The sequence below is a fragment of the Lolium rigidum genome, chromosome 5 (genome assembly GCF_022539505.1).
Source record: "Lolium rigidum isolate FL_2022 chromosome 5, APGP_CSIRO_Lrig_0.1, whole genome shotgun sequence".
Lineage (NCBI taxonomy): Eukaryota > Viridiplantae > Streptophyta > Magnoliopsida > Poales > Poaceae > Lolium > Lolium rigidum.
Window position 1 is genome coordinate 16,149,931 of NC_061512.1, and position 21,486 is coordinate 16,171,416.

Sequence of the window (21,486 nt, forward strand, 5' to 3'; positions counted from 1 at the left end):
ACAAGAAATTTCAGCATCACCTCTCCCCTTTCCTAGACTTGAAACACACAACAAAATACAAGTGCAAAGAGCTAGCTGAACAAAGACATGCATTACTTCAGACCTCAGTATACTAACCTGAGACGTTACATTATTACATATATGTGCACGTCCGGAATAGACAAAAGCTAGCTGCTACAAGCCTGGCTATACCATCATCTCTTCTCTCGCTCCATTGCTGCTGCTGCTCCCACATCCCTTTTCAGATTTCGGCTTCAGCGCCATGGCAACTGCAAACAGGCAAAGAACGCGAAGTTGAGATCAACGGGCACTCCTTTACACATCCAATCCAAGACGGGTAGCAACGGCTTGATGGTGTCTTTTCAACATGACAACATGAGACAACCAAATAAGAATGAACTGAGGTTGATAGAGCTAAGCTGGACTATACGATCTCTCAAGCCTAGCATCTGTTATACATGTGGCCATTTATTTTATGTATTTATACTTCCGCACCGAAAACTCGGGTTTCAGGAAAAGGAAAAAGGCAGTCGTAGAATACCTCTACAAGGTCAAATGGTGAGACTTCAGAAACACATGCTCCCAGGTCCAATAAAAATTAATATAGCCGAGACCACCGCCACCTCCCTCGGCTTTGCCCGCGTTGCCTCTGGCTGCACCAATTGTGCGTGGTCAAACAACACCGCCTGCTGTCAAATACAGCCGTTTCCCAGCTGGCCAAGTACCGCCAACGCATCCAAGAGTTGATGGCTCTCTGGCAGTAAAAGAACATACTGTATGAGTCTTATTAGCAGCGAAGAACTAGCAAATAGAGTAAACATACTAAACAGGATACTAGGAAACAACTAAGCAATTACATCATATGTCATAATGCTCACATCACATAAGCTGGCTTGGTACCCCACATTGGTCTGCCTCAAACAACACAGGCTGCCATGCATTCTAACACTCTAGAATGTTGTGTAAGCAAAAGCATAGAAAACAGAAGATATGATTAAAAAAAAACACAGACACTCTCCTGGGCGATGAGATGATAAATGTATGCAGAGATGAGAAGCAGATGCACCACATCAATTTCATCATCTCATCATATAACCTTAAGTCGTATCACTCTGTTCTGTAATGTAATGTAAGCCATTTTAGCAAACCATTATGGAACAGAGGGAGTACAATGAATCTGCTATCACGATTTTTGTTACAAGAATTACAAACCGAATCAATCTGAGCCAAAGAAGCACAAAACAAAAATCAAATACGGCAGCATCTTCTTTGCATAAAGACACAGCAAAAATAGATAAATAAGACACAAGCACAAGGGTTGTTGCTACCTTCCGGTGTGGTGAGCTTGTTGCCATGCAGCGGCACCCCCTTGCCACCACACCTCCAGGAGACCTTCAACAAGAGTTCATGGCCCTCTGGAACTGTAAACACATTGTATTAGTCTTATTAACAGTGCAGACCTAGCAAATCCAGTGAGGAACTATACTGAACATGATAAGGAGAAATTAAGCCAACACATCCTGTCTCCGAATCTAGGCAGGCAGTCCAACGATTAGCATAAATTGCATTGACATATAACAAGGTGCTAACACTTTTCTCTAAGATCAAAGGAGAAGTAGAGTACCCTAAATCGAGTCTGGCTAGTACACACGCACGGCCGAAGAGGAGAAGACGCCCTGACACAGATCAGCTGCCACTTGCGGTTTCAGAAAAAGACATCTACACTTGGGCCCTTCAGAAGTTGGGCACAATGACAGTTCAGGCAATGACGATGAACAAATAGTCAGACTAGTTATGGGCGACATTCAAAAGCGTGCTCTTCTCCATTAGCTAACTCTAGCCTACAAATAAGTACGACTTGAGCAAAGCAGTAAACCGAGCTGGACTGCATGAGTATCTTAATCTAAAATTGGTAAGGAGCAAGCAAACATTCCTCCAAATTACACAAGGTAACTGCTACAGTCTCCTACTAACCAAGATCTTGCAGTAAAATGTAGAGCATCTCTAGTCGGTAAGTAGAGAGAGAGAGAGAGGAGACATGAAAGATGCCTCACCGTCGAGAACGTCGGAGGATACCGCCAGGAGCTGGGCCGGCTGCGGGGAAGGAAATCCCTCCGTGGCTCGCGTCGCCGACGGCGCGTCCTGGTGGTCGGCGCCCCCTCACCGGCGTGCTGCAGCAGCACAGAAATGCCTCGGCCACGCGAGCTCGACGCCGGCCGGCTAACTGGACGGAGCCGCGCGCACCGAACTGCCGATGCACGCCGGAGCCGGCGAGCAAGCCAGCCGCGCCGGCCGCCTCTGTTGTCGGTAGGTGACCGAACGGGGAGAGGAAATGCGGGTAGGGTTTCTGGTTACGGGCCGTCGGGCAGGGCGTTGGGCCACTTTGCCTACGGGCCGCTACCCGCGTTTCCTTCTTCCTGTCCTTTTTTTTTCTTCTAACGAAAAATCCTGGCCCATTTCCATTTCCAGTAGGAGTAGATAAATTGCCTTCCCATCCTAAACATAAATTTCCCGCCCTAAACATAAAAGCGTTTAGGAGTGTCTTCTTTGCCTCCAGGTTACTTCATGGAATGGTCCCATGCAATGCTGTATTAGCAAATCAACACATCGTCACTAGTACTATTTATTTGGTCTGTGGGATCTACTGCGAAGACACTTTTCATACATTTTTAAATTTCCCAAAGGTTCCTAAGAAGAATGTGTCTACTCGCCATGAAGGCTGGAAAAAATAGAAAGAAGGGTTTTGTAAGTTAAATATCAGATACTATTTTTTTCTTGCAGAGTTGTACACAGGAGCTACGGGCACAGTTATTTGCAATGGCTAAGGTGCCTTCATTTCTTATAGCAATTGTGGTATATCATTAGTTTATGATGTGGCTTCGGCTGAAGCAATGGCTCTTCGGGATGGCTTGCTACTCGCAGGGCAAGTGGGATGCACCAAGCTTGAGAACTAGTGATTGCATGGAGGTTGTCTCGACCATGCTTGATGGCGGTAACTATTGACGAGGAGTGTACTTTTCTCTTTCAAGGTTTGTCCCAAGTTATTTCCGTTCATAGTCATAGGGAAAGCAATAGAGTGCCTTGTACTCTAGCGTGTTAGGCACAGGGACCCCATACCGTCTAGATGGAGGGTCCATCAGCATCTTTCAGCTCCTTACAAACGATATAATCTTGTTTGATAATCAATAAAATCTTCATGATGGCTTTCCCTCAAAATAAAAATAAACAATTAGGACTGCATGGTCATCCCGTGTATCCCTCAAAGTTGATGTCTATAGTTGGTACTCGTCTTTTTTAGCAAAAAGTAATTTTTATGAACTTTTGGCCTCCATGACGTTCAAACCCCACCGTGAAGTAGTGGTGCATGCTCCTTAATTTCATGCATATCATCCCATTTGATGTATTGATTGCCCACATGATACTAGATACTACATGAATACGTACTTGACTGGCTGTGTCTATGCATGCATGGAGCCATCCCACGCACGTACGTTTAGCCATGGTAGAATCCGTGCAATTGCCACGTGAATTTCTTATTGTTGATCCATCCATGAATGTGTAGCTAGCTTTCCAATCATGCATGCCTGAAAATTTTGGTTATGTTAATTCGCCAAGCCACTTGTTAAGTTAGCCCTAGTGGTAGACATGATGAGAAAGAAGATGCATGCGTAGAAAACATAGCCAAAATCCGGTTGAAATATGATCTTTTTTGGTTGCCTTGTTCTTCTAGTCATTACCAAGTGGTGAATCCTGTGGCGACGTTGTCCGGGTAGAGCACATGACCATGGAGATCGTCGATCTACGACGTAAAGGTCACGAAACAACAATCTTGACATATGTCGGCCTTCGCCGCGGCCGGATCTTGCCTCGTAAATAGGCTTGGGGCCTTCGTTCTGGCCACGCCTAGCTCTGTGATGGTCGATCACGAAACAACTGCTTAGTATCTGTGTGTCGACTAATGGCAGTGTCGAGTTCGGGTGTCTAGCGGGTCATGTGTCGACCCAATGTTAAGTGTTTATTCGTGTGTGGGTGTAGTTCTTTAAGTGTTTTGGTTCGTGTGTGGGTCTAGTTCTTTAAGAGTTTTGGTTCGTGTGGGGTCTAGTTATTTAAGTGTTTTGTATCGTGTGTGGGTCTAGTTCAAGTTCTTAAGTGTACCGTTATTGTGTGTCTACTTCTTTAAATCCAATGTTGCACCCCTGGAAATCGAGGCTCGGAGGGTGGAAATGACCCAAAATGTTGTGTGCGCACACATGGTGTGTGCACTAACCTGGTGGGGTGTTGGTTGATCCAATGTTGCACCCCCAGTCCGTTCGGCTACACGCACATGCGCTGACATCACTTAGGCAGTTCCAGGACGTATAGGGTGGAACTCCCTGGTGGGGTGAACCGGAGGGAATCTTGAGATAGTATGGATCCATCCTTGCCACCACATGTTCACATGACCTAACCAAGCTCGAACGAAGTCAAAATGCCACCACGGCACCGCCGTAGGGGTGTAGTCAATGTTGTAGACCGTGCTGTCAACGGATTAGGGTTTCCCTAGAAATCAAGGCTTCGAGGGCGGGAATGACCCAAAAATTGTGTGTGCACACATCGTGTTTACACTAGCATGGCGGGGTGTTGTTTGATCCAATGTTGCACCCCCGGGTGCGTCCGGATACATGCACATGCGCTGACGTCACTTAAGCAGTTTCAGGACGTATAGGGTGGAACTCCCCGGTGGGGTGAACCGGAGGGAATCTTGAGATGGTATGGATCCATCCTTGCCACCACATGTCCCCATGACCTTACAAAGCTCGAACGAAGGCACAATGCCACCGCGGCACCGCCGCAGGGGTGTAGTCAATGATGTAGACCGCACGGTCAACGGATTAGGGTTTCCCTAGAAATCGAGGCTCCGACGGTGGGAATGTCCCAAAAAATTGTGTGTGCACACATGGTGTTTACACTAGCATGGTGGGGTGTTGGTTGATCCAATGTTGCACCCCCGGGTGCGTCCGGCTACACGCACATGCGCTGCCCTCACTTAGGCAGTTCCAAGACGTATAGGGTGGAACTCCTTGGTGGGGTGAACTAGAGGGAATCTTGAGATAGTATGGATCCATCTATTCCACCACACGTCCCCATGACCTAACGAAGATCAAATGAAGGCACAATGCCACCGCGGCATCGACGCAGGGGTGTAGTCAATGTTTTAGACAGCGCGGTCAACAGATTAGGGGTTCCCTAGAAATTCCGGCTCGGAGGGTGGGAATGACCCAAAAAATTGTGTGTGCACACATAGTGTGTACGCTAGCATGGTGGGGTGTTGGTTGATCCAATGTTGCACCCCCGGGTATGTCCGGCTACACGCACATGCATTGACGTTACTTAGGCAGTTCCATGACATATAGGGTGGAACTCCCCGGTGGGGTGAACCGGATGGAATCTTGAGATAGTATGGATCCATCCTTGCCACCACATGTCTCCATGACCTAACCAAGCTCGAACGAAGGTACAATGTCACCGCGGTACCACCGCAGGGGTGTAGTCCATGTTGTGACCGTGCAGTCAACGAGATTAGGTTTTACATGGAAATCGAGGCTCGGAGGGTGGGAATGACCCGAAAAATTGTGTGTGCACACATGATGTGTACACTAGCATGGTGGGGTGTTGTTTGATGCAATGTTGCACCCCCGGGTGCGTCCGGCTAGACCCACCTACGATGACGGCACTTAGGCAGTTCCAGGATGTATAGGGTGTAACTCCCCGGTGGGGTGAACCGGAGGGAATCTTTGAGGTAGTATGGATCCATCCTTGCCACCATATGTCCCCGTGACCTAACCAAGCTCGAACAAAGGCACAATGCCACTGCGGCACCGTCGTAGGGGTGTAGTCAATGCTATAGACCGCATGGTCAATGGATTAGGGTTTCCCTAGAAATCGAGGCTCAAAGGGTGGGAATGACCCATAAAATTGTGTGTGTACACTAGCATGTTGGGGTGTTGGTTGATCCAATGTTGCACCCCCGGGTGCGTCCGGCTAACACGCACATGCTCTGACGTCACTTAGGCAGTCATGGACGTATTGGGTGGAACTCCTTGGTGGGGTGAACCGGAGGGAATGTTGAGATAGTATGGATCCGTCCTTGCCACCACACGTCCCCATGACCTAACCAAGCTTGAACGAAGGCACAATGCCAACGCGGCACCGTGGCAAGCGTGTAGTCAATGTTGTAGACCGTGAGATCGACATATTAGGGTTTCCCTGAAATTCGAGGCTCGGAGGGTGGGAATGACCGACAAATTATGTGTGCACACATGGTGTGTACAATAGCATGGTGGGGTGTTGGGTGATCCAATGTCGCACCCTCGGGTGCGTTCGGCTACACGCACATGCGTTGACGGTACTTAGACAGTTCCAGGACATATAGGGTGGAACTCCACGGTGGGGTGAACCGGAGGGAATCTTGAGATAGTATGGATCCATCCTTGCCACCACATGTCCCCATGACCTAACCAAGCTCGAACGAAGGCACAATGCCACCGCAGCACCGCCGCAGGGGTGTAGTCAATGTTGTAGATCGCGCGGTCAACGGATTACGGTTTCCCTGGAAATCGAGGCTCGGAGGGTGGGAATGACCCAAAAAATTGTGTGTGGACACATGGTGTTTACACTAGCATGGTGGGGTGTTGGTGGATCCAATGTTGCACCCCCGGTGCGTCTGCCTACACCCACGTGCGCTGACGTCACTTAGGAAGTTCGAGGACGTATAGGGTGGAACCCCCCGGTGGGGTGAACCGAAGGGAAACTTGAGATAGTATGGATCCATACTTGCCACCACATGTCCCCATGACCTAACCAAGCTCGAACGAAGGCACAATGCCACCGCGGCACCGCCGCAGGGGTGTAGTCAATGATGTAGACTACGCGAGTCAACGGATTAGGGTTTCCCTATAAATCGAAGCTCGGATGGTGGGAATGACCCAAAAAATGGTGTGTGCACACATGGTGTGTACACTAGCATGGTGGGGTGTTGGTTGATCCAATGTTGCACCCCCGGGTGCGTCCGGCTACACGCACATGCGCTGAAGTCACTTAGGCAGTTCCAGGACGTATAGGGTTGAACTCCCCGGTGGGGTGAACCGGAGGAATCCTGAGATAGTATGGATCCATCCTTGCCACCACATGTCCCCATGACCTAACCAAGCTCGAACGAAGGCACAATGTCACCGCGGCACCGCCGCAGGGGTTTAGTCAATGATGTAGACCGCACGGTCAATGAATAGGGTTTTCCTGGAAATCGAGGCTCGGAGGGGTGGGAATGACCAAAAAAAATTATGTGTGCGCACATGGTGTGTACAGTAGCATGGACACTCAATTACACCCAATCCAAGATGGATAGCAACGGCAACATGACAACATGAGACAACCAAAAAGAATGAACTGAGGTCGATCGAATGTGTAAATAGATAGAGCTAAGCTGGACTATACTAGCTCTCAAGTCTAGCATATGTTATACACATGGCCATTTATTTTATGAATTTATACTTCCGCACCGAAAACTTAGGTTTTAGGAAAACTGTATAATACTTGACTAGTATCATTTAGCCAACCATACATTGCTATGAGACATAAAACACAAACAAGAATGGATCAGCAAACAACATAACCTCAGGCCAATCATTTATTTGTAATGATGAACAAGCATTGTTCGAGAATATTCCCAAATTTAGCATAACACCGTTTCATGGTTCATTTATGGTAGTGTGAGGCAGCTCGTATTCCACAAGTTGCCGTATGCATTGAATGTACGAAAAGAAATAAATAGAGCTTGTGGGTGTACAACGAGACTTGTCAGCCGAATCTAGGCAGGCGGTCCAACGATTAGCATAAATTGCATTGACATATAACAAGGTGCTAAATCTTTTCTCTAAGATCAAAGGAGAAGTAGAATACCCTAAATCTAAAGAATCTATGCAGGCAATCCAAATCCAACAACTAGTATAATGCACAGTGATAATTTCTTATCATTTTTTAGAAAGAAAAACTTCTAAAAACCCGAAATACCCCTAGAGGCTCGGCCACCTGGTGGTGGTTGTCTAAACATTGTTATCTCGTGACATGAAGTCAACAAGCACCATTGTTGCTATGGCCTGATTAGGATTCTTCGAAATATTGAATTGGACATTGCCTCTGCTAGACTCGAGGATTATCGGTGACCGGCAACTATGGCCCATCAACGCTGCTGTCCACCCCGACTCTAACCGCCTCCGCCTATAACGCCCGGGCCACATGCTCCAATTCATTGGCAAGATGAGAGAAACATGATGCCACACATGTGGATGGGGTCAGGGTCTAGGGGCGGTGGGCGTTGTGGACGAGGGTCAAACGTCACCACCCCGTTACTAATTAAACTTTCGAGATATATATATATACATGCGCCGGATGCTTGTACAATATAAGATGAGAAGCCAAAAACTGTTGAAAAAGCGTATGTGTAAGCATGTACACACTCGCACACACAAATTAACATGCAAAGGTGGCTGAACTACATGGTGGGCATGGAGCACTCTTTAATTTGACGTGGACGTAGAGTGTGATCCACGAATTACGGATCGACTCTGTTGGCATATGGCAATTATAGATCTTTTTTATTTTGAAAACTTATATGGAGTTGGGAGCGGAAATTTGGGCCCAAATTTTGTGCCGAAACGCAGGCTATCCAAAGATCCATCGCATCTTTTTTATGAAGATGCATCTGGGCGCGGAAATTTGGGCCATCACCACCTAAAGTTTGCCAGGCTTTCCAAAACAAAAGAGAATTTTGATGAGCGGAAATTTGGGCCCAAATTTTGTGCCGAAACCGCACGCAGGCTTTCCAAAACAAAATAGACCGAATTGATCCATCAGCTCGCGATCGCACTTCTCTCTACCCAAACCCCAGCCTCTCCAATCTCCATCTCTCGCCGCCGGCCACCACGCAACGCAAGCCTCCGTCGAGCTCGCCCCCGCGCGCCTTCTTCGGCTCCTCGTCGCCGGTCAGGTCTGGATCACGCGGCCATCCAGGAGAAGGACGAGGACCGGCACCTCTCCTGCAGATGCCCCTCTCCTCCGACCGGCCGCTGCTGGCCAAGATGCTCCGCCGGTCTCCACGACCTCCTGCCGCCGGCGCGCACCCGGAGGCCACCTCCACGACCCCTCGTCACCGGCCACGTCCGCAACCTGCTGCTGCTGCTGCCGGAGACCTCCCCAACCTGCTGCCCCCATTGAGGTCTATCTTCTCCTCCTCATCCAAACATTTCCCCCTAAATTCGTTTAGTTTCCCCTGTTGAAACAAATAGGCAGCAGGCGCGTACGGATACGAATCCAAAAGAACTCCCTCTGTTCGTGCATAAGCAACGAAGAGCATGTGTAGGGATCTTATTTTTTTTTCATTTGTTTGCTGCACACTTAGCTGCTATCCATAGGCGGCCCTGAAAGTACATTGCAAGGTTAATTTCGAGCGTCGTACTGCCGGGGACACGCTTGGTCACGGCCTCCCGCACCGTGAGACTGGACTACGGGTTGTCCTGAAAAAAGTGCATGCCCGCAGGAACTGTGCTAATGGAATTGTACTGTTTTGGTTCAGCAATTTTTGTAGCTGTAGACTTTTGGCTGCAGATCAACCCTACTCCTTTTTCATGCTTGGTTGCAGATCGATGCAACTCTTTAACAGGTGGTCTGTTTTGATTTCAGATGGAGAGGAGGAAGAGAAGATCATTCAAGCCACCAAGGAAAATGGTCTGCTGGCTGCGTCCAGGTCCCTAAACTTCTGATGGAAAAGTTTATTTTATCCGATAAGGAAGTATTTTTCTGTTTTAGCAAGGATTGGACAATGAATAGAGTGTTTTTTTGCATTTGGAAATAATTTCATCATGACATGACTAGGATTTTTTTGCTCATTTGTCACAGCAACATACTTATGTTTGATTCTTGGCAGGGCTGTTGCTATGATGGCTGGGAAGGACGTGGGTGGCAGGTAACAAGATGATGGACCCAGTGAAGGTTTATCCGGTAAGTGCTCACTTCCCCGCCTCTTCTTCCTCCCCCCTTTGTTCAGTGATGATCTCGATTGACGACCTGGCCTATGATCCATGGTTTTGATCTGTTAAGGTTTGTGTCTAGCTGGGATTTGGTCACCTAGCTACTAGTTTGTGCTGTGCAATGTTAAATTAGCTTCCTTTTTTATGTTGGTTACCATCGAGTTGTTGCCTATAAGATGTCCTGTTCTTATAGTTAGTTAGTCCTCTTGATGGTTTGACTAGGAGGAGTATTTCGTGGACTGCTTTCATTATTTGTTTTATTTAGGCTTTGTGTTTAAGATGGTAACAATTTAATATTGCTCTTTTTGTGCTATTATGACTAAATGATATCCCATTAGGTTGCAATTTCCGCTTCACCTTGTGGCTCTAATTGTTCTCTGATTTCTTGTGATATGCTTATAATGCTATGGATATGGGACTATTGTGTCATGTGTTTATGACTTTGTTATGTATTCTTTCATGGCTGATGGGTGGTGGCATTCATCGCTGAGCTATGTCTTTGTCTTAGTTGTCATTTTTTTCCTTATTTGGCATCTTTTCTATTTTAGGCTGTTACCGCCTAGGCTGTGTGGGGTGGCGGAGGCCGAGCGGACCTGCTGCATGTGGCAAATGGTCTCCTACAGCAGCAGGTTTGTCTATACCTTGTGCCCTTGATGCATTTTTGTATGTGCTATACTGGTGTATCTTGCAATATCTGTAGCAGAGCAAGGATTTTGTGAATTGCGGGTCTAATTGTACCTTGTAGGTTGGTAGCTAGCTTGACGCCTAGTCATTGTTTCCGCCTATATCTTGCTTCTGTTTTTTTAGCTTAGGTTTTCGTTGAGTTGTTGCTTATTAGCTAGTCCTCTTCTTTAATTAGTCTCTTGTTGATTTCATTCGCAGGAGTAGTCCTCTTCTTATAATTAGTCCTCTTGATGGTTTCACTCGCAGGAGTATGTTATGCAGTATTTTCCTTACTTTCTTTATTTTGGCTTAAGAATACGAGTAAAATGGTATCCCATAAGGTGGAAATTTCTGGTTTTCTTTGTGGCTCTAATTATGTAGTGTTATTCTCTATTTTCTTATGATATGCTTATTCTCTACTATTGATATGTGACTATTAGGTGCTGGCATGCATGCCTGTGTTATTTCTTTGTTTTAATTGTCAAATAATTACCTTATTTGGCCTCTTCCTGTTTCAGGCTGTTGGTGCCAAGGCTGCTGCAGTTTATGGGTGGATGGTGGTACACATCGGTGAGTCGCAGGTGGAGCGGCCTGCTTGTGATTCGTGCGGCCGGCTGGCCGCTCCCTTTGGATGTAGGGTTTTTAACCGCTATCGTAGGTATGTCCACCGACCTGGGGTTCATGGGGTTTCTTTGGATGGTCCATGAAAATCATCGGTGGCTGGTTGTCTTTCTTCAATTCCTTACGAGTGGCCTTGCTTTGATTAAGCAAATATGCCTCGGTGGTACAGTGAACAAGAGTGTATTTGGGCAGATACTATTTGACCAGATTCACTTATTTTAAATCCTTCTTAGTTTTTTCTGTGTAAAACAACCAAAATAAGGGTTGGTTTCAATTTAGCACACTACCTATTACTACATGTTCCTTATTTATAACTGAACAAATAAAAGAGCACATCTCCAAACAGGGGTAAATACACTTAAGGATATATTCTTGATAGCAAGAGTTTTGTGATCATCTCTTTGTTCATAAATACTCTGTTTGCCTTCCAAATTTGATAAGGATCCGTAGAAGAACAAGAAATTGAACACTATGATTTGTGTACCATTTTCCTCCTTGTATTAATTTCCAATAACCTGTTCATGAATGGTGTATGTGCCGTGCACATTTGATGTATCTTCCTTAAGATTGATTTGGTGGCCTAAAAGGGATGGTGTGACCGTGTGAGTTACGTATTATCATTGTTGCTACGTATCATTTGCTTTGACTTTGGGCTGTTGTTTCCTAAATCTGTGCATGCTTGAAAAGTTGCTAATTGTTGCTTTTTGGACGACTATTGGCTGGTTGTTGCTTATTGTTGCCTGTGGACGCGTACTGCCTGTTTGTTGCTTATTGTTGAATTTGGTTAATTAGTACCTTCTCTTAACATTTGAGGTCACTGTAGTTTACTAGTACTCTCACAAGGTTACTAGTACTCATTTCTGTGTGATTTTCAGGTAAAGAAGGGAAGAAATGAAAACGGGAAGTTAACTGGTTTTGGATTCTTCCTTTGGAACTCAAGGTGGTGGCGATGGCGAGGATGGGTGGCATTTGGTCTAGGAACTACGACTTGCTCCACTCGGACGAAGCTGAGGACATGAACACGACTATGGCTCGTAGGTACTTCCTGCTGTCTTTCTAGTTGGTGCGCACAAGGTGTGAGCTACTTTGGCATCACAACCGTTATGCAGTTTACAGGCTAAAATCAACTCATGGGCTGTTCTTTTACACTGCACATGTCCATCAGCATGTTTACGTTGATGTTGTTACTTGAGTTCAGTCTAAACATTTGAGTTCTGTCTAGCTTACTAGTACTCTCACAAGGTTACTAGTACTCATTTGTGTTTGTGTTTTTCAGGTAAAGAAGAGGAGGAATCAACATCGGAAATTAACTAGTTTAGGCTACCTATAAAACTCAAGGCGGCGGTGATGGTGAGGATGGGCCGCATTGGGTTGATGAACTACTGTGACTTGTAGGTACTTCCTGCTGTCTTACTGATTTTTTTTTGCCCATGGGCTTAATATTTATCTTTTGGTTGTATAATCAAGATTTAGTCATGATACTAAATAAGTGCTATCATAAGTAGTCATTTGGTTGATGTTTAGGAGTATGGAGTAAATCAACTCGCAGCCTATTCTTTTGCAGTGTACATGTCCATTGGCACGTCTACTTTGATGTTTGTGGGGTCTTTTGTCCATGAACAAATATGGAAAAATTGTAACATATTGGCTGTCTGTTTTGATGATTTCTTACATGTAGCGTATTCCTGTTTCTGCATCCAAGTGATCCATTAACATTTATTTAGAGTTAGCCAGGAAACTGTGATGTTTGTGAAGCCATTTCAATAACACAAATTCGCTATCCTTTAGAGCTCACCATGATGTTTTGTTCTCCTCCAAGTTTGGTATCACAATTGATCTGTATGTCTTGTTTCTGGTTGCTAGTTTCAGTATTGAGTCCACCGAGAACTCGGATTCGTTAATATTTATTTTGTGGTTGCATAATCAAGACATGGTCATGGTAGTAATAAGTGCTGTTGTTAAAGGAATCCTTTGATTTGATGTTTAGGACTATGGAGTAAATTATGATCACTGCGTGGTATTTTACAGTGTACATGTCCATCTGCACATTTACTTTGTTGCTTCTATGTTGTTCTGTCCATGAACGGATATGGAAAAATTGAAGCATATTGGTCACTTTTTATGATCTCACATGTAGTGTACACCCTATTTGTTTATGCTTCCAAGTGATCCCTTAATATTTGTTTCCTGGCAGCTAGAGAACCGTGATGTCATGCCGAATTTTTTGAGAGTTGACCTTTGATTAATTAGCTTAGTAATTTTATGTGAACTTTTTTTTTGTATGGAAAATTCCGCAATCTGCTGCCCGTGAGCATGACACTTTGAGAAGATAGACTATGATGATCAATCTAGGCAAGCAGTCAGGTAGCATTGGTAGCAAAAAAAAAAAAACCCATCACCTATGCTTGCTACTCTACGCATACAGCATCTCTACTATTGAGCATCTCGAGTAGCTGGGCAGCTTTGAGTTACGTAGCTCAACAGATTGACATGATAGATTGTTTCTTGCTCTTTTTTTAGCGGAGTTACTAACGAAAAATACGGAAAATAGATTAGAAACGAAAAATACTAAAGCCCCTCTTGCTTCCTAGTTTTTTAGCAGGTAATTATTACGGATCTAGGGAGGCCACGCTAAAATATTGGCATGCTCCGTAATATCGGGCTGTAGTTGAAACGACAATCCAAGCAGGAAAAAGACCGCGTGAAATTGAATAAAATTCCGCCCACGTATCTCGATGTGGCTCATCAGGACTAGCGATTTTGCCAGCTACAATGAGAGATGCTCTGCCCTGACAAACTCCCCTTGGCGCAAACCATCTCGTATCCTTGCTAGCCCTCTCCCCATGTAGCGGCCGCCGCCTCCTACCTCACTGGCCGGCTCCGTCGACTCCTCGCGCCGCTGAGCCGCTGCCTCCTACCTCACCGGATGGCTCCGGCGACTCCTAGTTCAATGGCGCGGAACCATCCATCCGCCCACCCACCGCAAACCCTAGCCGCCCATGGTTCTGGCCATACAGGAGGAGCCCTGACGAGAGAGAGAGAGAGAGAGAGAGAGAGAGAGAGAGAGAGAGAGAGAGAGAGAGAGAGAGAGTCAACGTGTGGTGTCCCCATGAATTGCGGCGTCCCGGCTACCGAGCTCGCCGGCACGCATGCGCGGCGGTGATGCGCGGCGTTCCGTCGAGCTCGCCAGTCCGCGGCATGCACGCTCCATTCCGTGGGTACATCCTGCCGTTGTCCACCATCCACGAGCAGGTTAGCTCGGCACATTTGGTGATTTTGTTCAACCTAGTACTGGAAATTTTGTTGTAGGCGATTAATATTACTTATGTAGAAAATATATGTATGGCCAATTGGTACAGAGAGAAACCACAAAATTAAATGGAAAAAAACATCAAAGATAGAATGGCTATCGCGAGGTTAATTAACATGCTGCTCTATAGCCATGTGCATAATATTTTCTCTGCATTAGCTACCAAACTAACCGTGCAATGCATACTTATGTAGCACTTCTAAGCTGAATAAAAAGCATGTGATGCTTCTGCATCTGCATGTGTGCCACTAAGTTTATGCATGCGAGGCTGTACTGCCATTTTTTCTTTGGAGTAGTGTTTATCTTTTCTTCATTGTTGGCTACTGAACTGATGTTGTTGCCGTGCCTTTCACCAGGGACAGATCAGCAACGATTATGGGGACTGAATGGTGTTGCACGCCGGCAAAGGGGCGCCAGACACCAGGACATGTGGCCAAGGGAGTGAGCTCAACATGGGCGCCAGGTACGGCCACCAGCAAGGCCTGCTTCCTTTGCCCATCTTAGTCTTTCCAGTAAGATCCCATCTCACCTCTATGCATGCATGAGCTGCTCTGTTTTGATTCCAATTTGGCGTGGGAAAAAAATGAGTGCTGGGTTATGATATGAGAGGGGAACGCTCTGCATATTTCGAATTGAGCCACTGGTTTTTTATTCGTAAAACTGATTGGAGAATCCTCAAAATTGGATAATTAGTTTCATTCTCTAGCTGGAACTTTGTCATGTTGACTTACGCAGTCTAATTATTTGTATCTTGCACTCTTCTGCAAGTTCATGTCATGTGTGCCACCAGTACATTTTACGTATGGTTTTCGTGCCTGCCCAAAGTTACTTATCGTTTCAGAATCCTACAGGACACCATGTTATGCGATGGAGCTCGCCGTACATGGAACCATGTTGAGCGGCGGCGCCAACAGGTAATCTTCTTCATCGGATCAGTCTGGTAATCTTCTTTTTCTTCTTGTATGTTGATCTTGGCAGAGACGATGCTCTGCTGGTGCAGACTGTGGGTGGCTGTAGCTCATCGGTGTCGGGTCCCACGACTCTGACTTCATTGCCAATTCATTATAACCACAAAGTTCTGCCCATATTACTCATTCCACTATCCCATCCCGTTTCTGCGCATGGTCTGCTGTTGTTTGATTCAACTTTAGTTTGAGAAAACTTTGATTGCTGGGCTTATGCGAGGGGAATGCACTGCAAATTTCTAGTGCTGCCTGTGATTTTCTTATTAAAAAAATAATTAGAGAATAGTCAGATTGGATAACTAGCTTGATTCTCCATTTCTCCAGCCAAAACATTTTCATGTCTACTTATTTAGAAGTGTGCATGTTGGGTAATTTCTTGGACTTCTTCCTTCGAAAAGGGAGCTCACTGGTGTTGACTGTTGAGCACCACGATATGCAGCGGTGGCATGTCCAACTAGCTGAGGTCAAGGATTACAAGTCGACAAGTCGATCTGGGGTAGCAACTTATAGACTAGTCGTGACTAGTCACGACTCATGTAGTCGTTTAACAATAGGTACTATAAAATACATATTATATAGTTACCAATCGCCTAGGAGCAGCAGCAGGCGGTGGAGGAGAAGACTAGCAAGAGCGGCAGCCACCGGCGGAGGATCAGTCTAGCAGTAGCAAACGGAGGGAGGGGCAGAGCAGACCAGCGCCCGCAACAACTAGTGGAGGAGCCTTGGAGGAGCAGCAACAACCGGTGGAGGAGAAGATCAGGAGCAAAAGGGACAGGTGGCGGTGTGCCATGGGCTTGCAGCGGCTCCGGCCGGCATTCTCGTGGCGGCGGCAGCCATGGGAGAGTACTGAGTCGGCAGGACTGAGGATTCGTTTTGGGTTTCATGATGAAAAACTAGGCAGCTCAATATAGGTTTTCCAGAACTGCGCATGCAATATTGAAAAAATTATGACATGTGGGTTCATTTTCAAGTCGTTTGACTGAAAAAACTGGACTGTTCGAGCTTAAGCTAGACTAGTCAAATGAGTCGCTTTACTCATCCAATGAGTCGAGTCGAGACATTGAGTCGACCTGTTGCGACTCATCAACTAGTCGAGCGACTCGAAATCCATGGCTGAGGTACATAGATAACTAGCAGCAGGTATATCATGGATTTAATTGCTTCAAGATTGCTGTTGATTTTTGATGTCAAAATGTGATTAAATGCCTATTATGATGTTTAACGCATCTGATTTGTATGTTGAGATGCCAGTTTTTTATTGTTTGGAAGCATGATTAGTTCAATGTTTTGTACATGTATTTATACATCAGACCATGATCAATGCAGCTTCTTTGCTCTTTCTGTGTTTCTCCACTCTTTCTATGTTTTTGGATTTGTCAAGGTTTTAAATGCGTGTGATGCTTGCTATATTTTCAGTCTTCTTTGATACGGAAAACGAAAACCAAGTGGTCAAGAGTGCCCTCAAGAAACTCGACACCAATTGTGCAATGTAAGTAGCCGGAAGATCAACAGTGCAGGCCTTTAAATCCCTGATTTTTTGTCCCAGTGCATCTGATGTAGAAACTCACGTCCATTTTTTACAGTTCTTTCTTTGTATTGACAAGAGGTTTTGAAACTGTGGAAGAGAATGAAATAGTGAGCTCATCTGAGTTTGTTGTAGATTGCTCAGAACATTTGGTTTCTCCTGTGATTTTGCTTTCTTAGGTTTTATTTGGAATTCAATTTTGATAATATGGAATTTTGTTTGCCGATGCAGCCCATCTTTATTCTTTCTGTGGGCAGCTGGTTGGGAAGAAACACCTCAACAATCATATCGATTTTTCCATATAGAAATTGTTGGGGCATTGCTTTCCATTCAGCTTATATGGCCCCTTCCTAGCATACTTTTCTAGAAAGCTATCAGTAGGCTTCTCACTGATACCAGGGAGGTACATTGCTTCCTCGTATTTGCTGTATCAGCTTTTAGCTTGTTTGTCACGCCATGTGCTTGGTCACAATATGTGCTGAACTAGTGGAGACTTAAACGTGATGTGTATCTATTAGGGGTATGCATAATAGCAGGGCATGCACACAATGTTGGCTAGGAAGCAGCCGGTCAGCCAGAAAACCTGTTGTGAAGCTGAAATATCGTGCATAATGACTTGTCTGTTTTGGTGGTACTGATGCTCATTAGTTTTTTTAAATAAGTTGTGATTTGTGTGACAGTGTTGGCTGCAATGGCATCTTTAATCTACCTAGTCACACCAAAATAGAATGACCTTGTAATCATTTTCGAGTCGTTCGACTCAAAAAACTGAACTAGTTGAGCTTAATCGTGACTAGTCGAATGAGTTGCTTGACTCATCAAGTGAGTCGAGTCGAGAAATTGAGTCGACCTCGCAGTTGCGACTCATTGACTAGTCGTGACTGGTCAACGACTCGAAATCCATGGCTGAGGTACATGGACAGCCAGCAGCAGGTATACCATGGATTTAATTGCTTCAAGATTGTTGTTGATTTTTTATGTCAAAATATGATTAAATGCCCATTATGATATCTAGTGCATCTGATTCGTATCTTGAGATGCCAGTTTTAAATTGTTTGGAAGCATGATTAGTTCAACGTGATCAATACAGCTTCTTTGCAAGTTTTTAATTATTTGGAAGCATGATGTCTAATGCATTTGTACATGTATTTATACATCAGACCATGATCAATACGGCTTCTTTGCTCTTTATGTGTTTCTCTTCTCTTTTTAGAAATGCTATGTTTTTGGATTTGTCAAGGTTTTACATGCTCCCGAGTGCCCTCAAAAACCACTACACCAACTGTGCAATGTAAGTCACTAGAAGATCAATAGTGCAAGCCTTTAATTCCCCGATTTTTTTGTCCCAGTCCATCTCCTCCGTTTTTTAAGGTTCTTTCTTTGTATTGACAAGAGGTTTTGAAACTGTGGAAGTGAATAAAATAGTGAACCCATCAGTAACATTTCTGTGAGTTGATGTCTTCTTTGGTATATATATATCTCTTGAGCACAACAAGATTGATTGGTCTGTACAGATGATTTGATTATATCATCTCTATCTTTGTTTAAACGTGTTAGTATGACATGTATAACCATTTAAGTTGACAGCTCGTGGCATGTTTACAGTTTTATGTAGTGTCTTAACCATCAATTCCTGACGTTTGATATCCTTGTTTACTACAGCATTAGGATTTTAGTAAGCTCATACATTATATTTGTCTCCATCTTATTTACAAGTTGCAACTGTATTCACCTCATCTGGTCGAGGCACATGTATGTGGTGAAGCCACTCATTTTAGGTATGTCGATGACTCCCATGGCATCTAGGCTTGTTGTAGATGGCTCAAAACATTTGGTTTCTTTTGTGGTTTTGCTTTCTTAGGTTTTGTTTGGAATTCAATTTTGATAATGTGGAATTTTCTTAGATGGCTCAGAACGTTGTCTTCTTGGTCACGATATGTTCTGAACTAGTGGGGACTTAAACGTGATGTGCATCTATTTGGGGTATGCATAATATAAGTGCATGCACACAATGCTGTCCAGGAAGCAGCTGACTGGCCAGAAAACCTGTTATGAAGCTGAAATATCGTGCATGACTTGTGTGATTTTGGTGCTACTGATGCTCATTAGTTTGTTAAATAAGTTGGATTTGGCTGTTAAATAAACACATATGTTTTCTATTTGTCACTGTTGGATACTATGGCATCTTTAACCTACCTAGTCACACCAAAATAGAATGACCTTGTAATCGTTTGCAAGCACATGAAGTGCAATGGCATTTCTAATCTACTGTTGGGGGCATTTTTCTTTGCATTTCTCCAACTGTTTTATTATGTCCACTAATTCAGTCCAACTGTTCATTACTTTCTTGTGCGAGTAGGTGCCCTTGCTGGTATTTTGGTGTTCATCAATTCACGATGAGTATCATATATTTTCTCGTGAACCTCAACATTGATGGCTCTTTCTCATGCAGTTGGCAATTCTGGTGGATGGGTGGCTGTCTGAAATGGAGAAACAATTCTCAAGAAGCTCTTGTTCTTAGCCGCGGAAGCAAAGCGTTTCTATAAATTTGCCACATTAATGCTCAGTAAGTTGTTGATTTTCAACAGAACATTGAGCAACTTAAGTATGTGCTGCATCGAAGTTATTGTAGATATGTGGTGGAAGACCTGGTTGTGGCCTTTTGGTAGTACAGAGGTCTTGATTTATAAAGCTTGTTAAATAGGCTTTGCATTCCTTTAATCTCCCGATGTAGGACAGGAGGAGTGCTAGTAGGAGTAGTTCCAACCAATGCATCTTCTTGTGGTTTCTGCATTACAGTTTTGGAGACCACAAAAGGGAGGCCATATGTTGCTTCTCTCGACCCTTCCTGTAAAGAATGATCATCGCCATGTTTTTGGAATTGGCTGAATTTAGATATGTGACAGGTCTATCACTTTCTTCTGAACCTTGCTAAATATGCCGAGAAATTGTTCATGATGTTCTTTATTGAAGAATTACTGGTCTGGTTGAATTGCAGTTTAAGTTTGTTCATAATTTTAATCTAGATCCAACTTATGAATATGAGCAGATTGCTATTACTGGAGACCAAGAATGCTACGATTGGGGTTGTTGATTATCTTTTTAGATAGAAATCGAAATACATGGTTACAACATAGGCCAAAACCTTCTTAGCTGACTTGTGTATCTTCACCTGGGCATCTGATTCTGCATGTACCTACTTGTGTACTTTGACTAGCTAATGTTTTTTTGCTGACTTCTTAGCTGACACATAGGTGAAGCCATTTTCAAGAAAACAAAGTTGGTAGCCTGTATTAGATGCTCGGTGCTGCCTAGTGTCCAAATTTAGTTATTCTCGCTAAATCTTTTCTAGAGACTACTAACCATCATGTTTTGGTCTTGTGCAAGGACAATGAGGAGTAGTAGATGATGGCTATGCCTTGCTATTCGAGCTGTCTCTTTGCTCCATTTTGTTTCATCTTCAGGTGGGCATCTACCAAGATCGAACTAGCTGGTGCCTTTTCATGTTCTTGAATGGATGTCTTGGCCCCGGCTCCTTTGTGTTGCTTTCTATTTTTGGCTACTAACGCTTCATGTGGCAGCTGCATCCAAGATATGTGTGTAGTGGGAATGGCGGTAAAAGGTATTCCAATGTTTTGACATATGGGTCTTCATTATTTGTGCTGCTCGTCATGGAGCCGCTTATCACTGCACGGCTATGGCGGAATGGCTATGACTCATCTCCTTTGTGGAAACTCGTTTACATGAGCATTCTTCCAGCTAGCCGTTACATTTGTTGTTTGAATGGTGTCTTACTGACGTGAAGAATACGCCATGGGATGGGCTGGCGTTGCTTAATTACTTGAGATACCAATAATCAGTGTTGCTTAATCAGCAGTTGGTCTGTGTGGGTGCTGATTGATACTGCAATATTTTCATTGATTTCTAAGGTTACACATGAACAAAAATGAAGACCAACTTTGTGTAGTGCGTGTATAGATTGAAAAGTGAATTATGCGCCTTGGTGGAATCTGGCACCTTGGGTGCTATTCTTCTTATGTTGTGCTGATTTGATTTGTATAGTAATGGGAACTGATGTTGGTTCCTGTGTATATTATATGTTTCCTGGTTCAGGCTTGCTTGATCAAGTTGCTAGTAGGAATAAGATGACAATAGCATATTACCTATGCCCGTCATGTATAAATGTATATTTCATTCCTAAATGTTGCACAAGCACCACGATCGAGTTTAGGGAATGGGTAAAATAGTAAGATAAATAAACAACTTAAATGGAGTGCATGTAAAAAACGACCAGATCTAGTCTCATCAACATAATAATGTTCGAATACTATATAGGAG

At 44.4% G+C, this 21,486-nt stretch overlaps 1 long non-coding RNA gene across 2 annotated transcripts; it reads left to right on the forward strand.

Moving 5' to 3' along the window:
• Positions 1 to 11,266: 11,266 nt before the first annotated feature.
• LOC124652805 lies at positions 11,267 to 21,114 on the forward strand. 2 transcript variants are annotated; one of them, XR_006987755.1, is made up of 7 exons: positions 11,267 to 11,385; positions 12,224 to 12,386; positions 12,625 to 12,743; positions 15,015 to 15,121; positions 15,510 to 15,572; positions 17,040 to 17,112; positions 19,601 to 21,114. It is a non-coding gene; the product is annotated as an uncharacterized LOC124652805 (long non-coding RNA). The 2 variants fall into 2 exon arrangements; XR_006987756.1 differs by having other exon boundaries at positions 12,625 to 12,739.
• Positions 21,115 to 21,486: the final 372 nt, after the last annotated feature.